We start from the raw sequence: 8,171 nt of genomic DNA, 5'->3' as shown, positions 1-8,171 counted from the left end.
AGCAGGAATCCTCTACATTTGACATAAATTGTTTACAGGTTTTGTTTTTTCATTGCCGAATTTGCATGGAAATTTCAAAGTGAATATTTTTACTTTATAATATATGTGTATATTTTTAGCCCAACTCATAGATACAACTACTCCAACAGAAATGAATACGACTGCATACAACCAATAATATCTTTCATGAGGGTTATGGGCGATTTCATGTGTTATAGTCATCTTACACCGGCATGAGAGAATCTTTTCTCATTTTTCTATTAAAACTATATCACGGCATTGTTTTAATAATATTAATAATTAATAATGTTAATAATAATAAAACCAACAGCAAGAAGAGAATAAGATTATACTTGGAAAGCTTAATTTGATGTCTTCCATGTTTTTAAGACTATTTTTTTTTGTCCTTTTTTTCATCTTATTTCTGAAAATGTTTGTTCAGAGGTTCAACACACATAGGTATTAGAAAAAAACAGATTTTAGCTAGGAGTGTGACACTGACATTAATTTTCAAGTTAAAGATTTTACTAATTCTTTTTCATTTTTTTCTATTGTGGAAAAATCTTTTTATTTTCTAAGAATGCTTATAGGACTAGTTGGTAAATATTGGTGGCTTCTAAATGGTCTACACTTCAACATATTGCTATTAATAGTTCTAATACTTGTTGGCTTGATAGATCCATAAAGGAATGAATAGCTCATTATATGGGCCTTATTCTTAGGAATGGCAATTACGACTAAGTCCTGAATTGAATGCAATTGGAGAATATAAAATTCACGTTCCTGATGAAAATGGGTGAATACTTTGATTTCTAGACTAATCACTTTTTTAAGTGTTTTAAAAAAAAAAAATCTCTTTAAATTACACTTAAACCTGGGTGTACAGTCACAGTCTGAGACTGCTTGCATTGCCTAACATCCGATGAGATACCAAATAGTAACAACGTCAGTTATTTTTGCTTTTATTCTTACTGTTGTACAGAACACATTTTGATAAAAAGCAGTGATAACAATGAAAGGATCCATAGATAAAGTTTTCCTGGGATTATTATACTTGGTCATTGTCTTCAGTGCAAATTCTAAATTCATCTACAGTGTTCTGGCAGGATTTTGTAATGAATTAGCTTCCAACATTTTACTTTTCTCAAACAAAGACTCTTGGAACTGTCGTCCTCTAGCCTGTAAATCTGCAGTATTTATTTTTTTTGTCAATAGGCACACGGAAAGCCTTAAAAAGCCATATTTATTTCATTTATGAGAAATTAAATCCAGATTTAAAGCTCTCACCCACTACTGTTGGCTCTCTTTAGAATGATCCTGTGGTGGTGCTAGGCCCCAGGAAGCATTGTAACATGTGTTGGCAATCTTGCAAACCAAATTTAGAGTCCCTTAGATTCAATATCAGGATATTTATTAGGAGTAATGCTTGCCTTGAGCTCTTTCTGTGGGTTGATGGTAAACCACTGGCAGTGTTTCTAGGGAGAGGTTTTCTTGTTTATCCCTGATGATCTTTAATGCAAAGCTAATCCACTTCTTAGGACATCTCACTAAGGACAAGTCTCTATTATAGCTAGCAGTCTTAACTATGGTCTCTAATTAGGTTATAGAATTATGGTCCACATCTTCTTCGTAGCTGTCGTTTATATAAATGAGCATTATTTTGAGACAACAGAAAAAGAGGAACCGAAAGAGTAATTTTCTCTTGTTATTTATGACATCTCGCTGTACTTTGTTTCAACTGTACTTAATTTGTTCTGAATTACCCTTTGAAACAATTCTTACTATTTTCAGCCTGGAGCCAATCATAAATCAAAAACTGCAAAAACAGAAGATCTTTGTTGTTTAACAATATTGATTTATTTATCCCACTTAATGTGTTTAATGTGCTGACAAATGTTTAACAACTGGCTCTGCAGAAAAACAAAACAAAACAAATAAAACAAAATAAAACAAAACAAAACAATTTTGCATTATTTCATATATCCAAGGTATAAATTCCCCCACTATGATCAATTCCAGCCTAACAACCTGATGTCAACTGGCTTTAATAGTCTTAAAAATTAAACTATAGGTTCTAGCAATGGCTGGCTTCCACTGGAAAAATACTGTATGATATATAAATCTTCAATGTTATTAATTGCAATCTTTTCCTAATTAAAAACTGAAAATTATGCTAATCCTCAAGATACTATAACAATGTTCTCTACAAGAGTAGGTTGTTTGGAATGACCAGCTCTTTGAGCTATGTCATAAAGTCCTGGAATTTGGGAATTGGGAGGACTTTTGAGAACCTCTGGTTCCATATATTCATATTAAAGGAACTGAGACCCAGAAAAATAGATTAAGTTTTTACGAGGTTATAATGGCAGCAATAGGACTCAAACTGTATCTACTGGGCCTCAGCTCAGAGTTCTTTCCATTACCTTATCCTTGTTTTTTAATTAATGACTCAGAGATAATTTTAAGTTGCCTGAGTTTTTTTGTTTTTTTTTTGTTTTTGTCTTGTTAGAAGTAGTTTGCTGCTCCGTTGTTTTAATCAATCATTAAATCTCAGGAGAACAAAGGCATGGGTCAGTAATAATTCTCCCTTCTTTAGTAAATATAAATAAAGATTTGCGGTCTAAAGTAAATCTTGCAGAAGGAATATGTGCCCTTGTAACTATGATGTTTCTATTTTACCACTTCAGATCTCAGCCAAACAAGCAAATAAAAGGCATATCTTTTAATCTACAGTTTTGATCATTTATGTTTTAACTAGAAACTCATTCGAATATTTCTGCTATATACCTAGTATCTACCTTTAGCTGTTGTTACCCTGTATAAATCTTCCACTATAATATTATTAGATTATTCACTTCCAAGTTAGTTTTCATCACAATACTTCTCTGTTTAAAATGAACAACAAAAAACTTTGCTGCCTTTCATCCAACCCAGTAAATTCAAACTCTTTACCCTAAACTGCTGATGACAAAGATCAACAATGTTTTGCTTACTTCTGTCCTTAGTGCCACCACAGTGTCTGGCCCAGACTCGTATTAATAATCCCCTTATGTACATTGCCTTGTGTACCCACAAATGTTCTGTAAGTGGAAACTATGAGGATCCTCACTTTACACCTGAAGAAATAAATGCAAGTAACTTTCCCAAGGATTCACAGCCAGTTAGTAGCAATGCCTTGAGCCGTACTCAACTTTTCAGATTATACTGAATACTATACTACATACTACCACATCACACTACCTTACTGAATATTTTTGACGGCCTGACCTAGTATGGAATGTTCTCCTTAGTTTTGGCACAATTCATCTCCTTAGGTTTGCTCTCTCTAAGCCTCTGGGTAAAGTTTTGACTTCAGGTCCTCTAGTCCTCTCATTATGATCTAAACAGGCTCTAGAAATTCTCTATATCTTTGCTAAAACTATTTCTTTTGCCCTTGTCATTGAAATTTCCCTTATGAGAAACTAAATTATACTTGGTCACTATCTTCAACATCCTAAACTTTCTTCAAGGCTATCCATTAACAACCTCAGCCTTCTCGGATTTCTCCCCTATTCTGAACTCCAGATACTACTTTCTATATCTGGTTGTCAGGTCAGGCTTCCCCAGGCAGTTTAGATCACTTTAAATGGGGACAATGCATTATGGGTCTTCATATTATCCACTGTAATCTGTGCAATGCCATAACCCTTTTTAATGTTTATTCAGTATGTGTTGATGATAATTTTATTTGCCAATTATGAAACTTTGTAGGCATTTCACTGCACCTGGAAAGTGAGATCCCGGAAAGGGGCATTGCATTTCAAAATGCCTTTGACGTTTTGAATGTCAAAGTTGAAGGAGGTCTGATAGAGACAAAAAAAGAACGATTCACCTGGGAAAAGAAAACTATCCTAAGGACACAGACTGAACATTTCAGAGTGAAGCAACAGTAGCAGAAACTTAATGGGATTAGAGTGGATAACAAGCTAAATGGGAATCAGTAGCTCGCCTTTATGAAGCCTGCATGAATAAAAACACAGAGGACAAGAAGTCCGTGCTAGTCTTACTAGACTTTGCATAGGTCAGGCTTTCTTCGAAATAATTCCCCTATTCTGAATTGTTTTCTTTCCACTGAAGTGATGAGAAAGGGACTGCAACAGCAGGGATTTAGATGATATACTAGAAAGATAATAGAGAAGAGAGGAACATAAAACTCATCCAGTTTTCTGCCCTTTGAAAATCATTTAAGCCATAGTCTTGATTTTACAAAGAACTGCTCTCAAACCAAACCAGAGTGGGTGTTAGCCTTGTCTACAGTTTCTTTACAGTTCACAAAACTTCTTTGTCAACACTGTTGGCTGTACAAAGCTGATCATCAGGAACTGCCACACAAGAATTGATCTCTGTACTGCCATACTCCAGTCTCTGTTCAAAGGATGGGTCACTTGAGAGAGCAAAAGCCAACACTGTGGGCCTAGGGAGCTCCTTGATGAAGACCACATTTATGTTACTTTAAGGAAATCCTTGTCCTTTGCTTTTGAATTGCTAAGTGAAACTGCTTTCAGCCCTCTGAAGCTAGTACACTTAATGAAAAAGACTTCATGTGGAATGGTGATCCCTTTAGTCCTATAAGGAAGCCTCGTTGAACTGCATGATGGTGGTGATTAATATTAAGTATTTTGAATGCCTAGGATTTCTTCAGTTTCACTTTTCCTAGTATGACTTATTTCATATAGTTCTATAGTAAATATGTAACTAAACTTTATGAAGATTTGGCAACATTACAGGCATTTCACAGTCATCCATCTGATAGCTACCTTTTGAAGTGCTATTATTATACTTATTTTAGTAGATGAGGAAACTGAAGTAAAGTATCTATCGAATCAGAAAGAGCTAATAAATGCCTAACTTTATGCTCTTTCTACTATATTACTGAGCCCACTTAACCTTCTCTTTGATCAGGTCAGTGAATTTGATCATAAATGCTCTGATTTTTTCACAAGCTAAGGCTTATAGTAAAAACTTGCCTCAAAAAAAAATGTGTCACATGCTTGCACTGGTAAGTGGAAAGAATCTAAATGAGACAAAAATAAAAACAGCTACAATGTCTCTTGTACTTCTCTAAAATAGAAAATGAGAGATGTTAAAAAGTATATTACTGTGAGGTTCTTATTAGGACAAAGCACTATAAAGTTACAGAGAGGAATCTTTTTAAGAATCACATCTAATAATCAAATTTTAAACATTGGAATTCCATAAGCGCTATTTTTATTATTAGCATTGTTACTACTATAGCTTGTATTTTTACCACCATTTTCCTTGTTGTCATAATTTTCTTGTTCCATTAATGCTCTGCTGCTTCCTTGAAGTGTTTGTCATTTCTCTCCAATAGGTCTGTCTAATGGTGGAGTAACTTTACACTAACCTTTCTTAAATGGCTATTCCTTGACATACTAATTTTTCACAGGCTAAAACTGCAGCCTGTTAAAAGTAAATGCATTCCTTCCAGGTTCCAATGGTGGATTCAAGCTTAGATGACCACTTGACATTTTGCAGGCATTGATGAGGTGCTGTCCCCACTCTGGAAATAATCTAAACACTGATCCCAATGAATGAGGGAAACCCTAGATAAGAAGAGAAAATGTGTTTACAGACGTTTTCAGGTCATTCGAGCTGTATTCCTGAAGGCTAAATACTTAAAGTTTTAGAGAGTAGGATGCAGGCAGAAAAGAACAAATTAAGTATTTTCGAATTCTCACATATAAGTGACCTCATGTTCACAGACGTTTTCAGGTCATTCAAGCTGTATTCCTGAAGGCTAAATACTTATACTTTTAGAGAGTAGGATGCAAGCAGAAAAGAACAAATTAAGTATTTTTGAATTCTCACATATAAATGACCTCTTGAATACCTTATTAGGTTAGTAAAATGCAAAGCATATTTGTTTCCTGTTAGGTAATAATGAAGCTCATATTAGCAGAGGTGGGATAACATTAGATTGTACCAAATAAGATCTCCTTTCACTTTCTAAATATTCTGGCACATTTTTAAGAAATAAGCATCCATTTAAAATATATGACTACACTAGATGCTTGCTTTGGATTTGATTAAAAATTCTAAGTCATTTTTTAAATAAAGTTATATAATGATTCTTATGTTAATATAAGGCTTTAATGCTTTACAATTCATGCATTAGGAGGTATAATTTAACTGTTTACACATCTAGCAAACTGAAGTTCTCAATCTCAGCCTCAGTAAGGTATTCGTTCATTTCAATGGTATTACAGGTTCAAAATTCCAGGCAACATGTAACTTTTCTAATATAGAAGAACAATAACTATATATTCATGGACATATGTTTGTTTTTTAAGAATTTATTTTAAGAAGCTTAGCAGTGAGGCAGAAAATTTTCCTAGAATGCAATTTCTACTAGAATGAGGATTTTTTTCTCTTTAGGTCATTGATTTATCCTTAATGTTAGACGTATGGTTGATGCTTAGTAAATACTTTGAACAAATGAAAATTTGGTTGAGGAATGTTTTTCAACACAATTTAGGAGACTATGTCTGGTCTGACTTGTTCAGCTAGGCAATGGTATCACCTCCTCCACATATGGATACATGAGACTCTGTTAGATAAACACCATTGTACATTCAAATTGTAAGAGTAACACTCTACCCTCATCAAACAACTTGGCTTCCCATGTTGACTGCATATAGATTAAAAATATCATAATCTGAAGATATGTCCAGTGTTCAGTTACCTTGGAAATCACTATTCCTTTATATAAACTGGTAAACTAACATCAGTGTTAGAGTCAGCTATTTCTAGAGTGTGGTAATGTTGGTCTGTCCTGGAAGACAGTCTATATGTGGAGCAGTGCAATATACTAAACACTGCATAGAAGTAGAAAACAAATAGACTACTGTTCTTCCAAGACGAAGTCAGATTGAAGCATGCAATATTACTTAATCTTAAATAAACCGTTTACTATAAATACATATTAGTGCATTCATGTAGTATAAAACGTGTATACGGGGGCCAAGGAATAATAGAAATAAAGTTAAGGAAGGCTTCCAGGAAGAAGAAAATGAAAATAAGTTGGCCTCTAAGAAAGAAGGAAATATCACAGGTAGTGAAAATTCTATGAATACAAGATATAAAAATGGAATAAAGAGGCTCTATGAACAGTGGGTCAAGCAGATTTGCTTAAACATAGTAAAAGTCTGTTAGAAAAAAATTAGATATGAGATAAATATGACAGATACGATGAACAAACTTATTATCAAAAGTAGAAGGCAATGAGTAGAGAGCCTTAAATAGCATTTTATGATTACAATGATTTTGAAGAGTAATATGTAGTTTTGTAATTACTACTAGGTGTTTTAGTTATTTGTTGATACATAGCAAGCCACTTTACCGCAAGTAGCTTAAATTAGCAACATTTAATTATTTCTCATGTTTTTGTTGAATGGCTAAGGCTCAGCTAGATGGTTAATCTCCTGGTCTCACTTGGGGTCCCTCATGTGGTTGTGGTCAAATGGTGGCCAGAAATAGAACATCCAAGATGGCCTCCAGGGCCTTGGGAGGAATGATTGGAAAGCTGGGTTTGACTGGGGTAATAGAATGGCTAGGTCTTTTTATTTCTTCATGTAGTCTCAAAGGCCTCACTCCCTCTTTGTGGTCTTTCCACATGGTTTCTCTACTTGGTGATTCTCTGTCAAGTTAGTTGGACATATTACATGGTGGCTTGCGGTCTTCCAAAAACATGTGAAAAGAAGCTATCAGGCCTTCACTAAAGCTCAGGCTCAAAATTAGAATACAGCATCACTTCTAGCACATTCTATTGGTTGAAGCCAGTCACCAGGTCATCCCAGCATCCTGGAAAGAGATTACATAAACTTCAACAGCTCATTGAGGGCCATCTTTGGAAACTATCACCATAGGTGATTTCAATCATTATCATGCTCATCAACATCATCACACTGCAATACAAACAACAAACAAGAATACATTTTTAAATGATGTGATAGCCCTGAATATTTTTACCACTATTCCCAAAATGCTTAAACCCAGCTCAACAGACTCACTTCCATTTGATGTGCAAAAGAGATGATACCAAATATTAAGGTTTAGTTTATTAAATTTGAAGGGCCATGATGTGCCCTATTTCAGAAAGTGATGTACATTGT

Source organism: Pteropus alecto, unplaced genomic scaffold (genome assembly GCF_000325575.1).
Source record: "Pteropus alecto unplaced genomic scaffold, ASM32557v1 scaffold5, whole genome shotgun sequence".
NCBI lineage: Eukaryota > Metazoa > Chordata > Mammalia > Chiroptera > Pteropodidae > Pteropus > Pteropus alecto.
The sequence above is the reverse complement of the archived record's forward strand: the minus strand, read 5'-3'. Positions refer to the sequence as shown.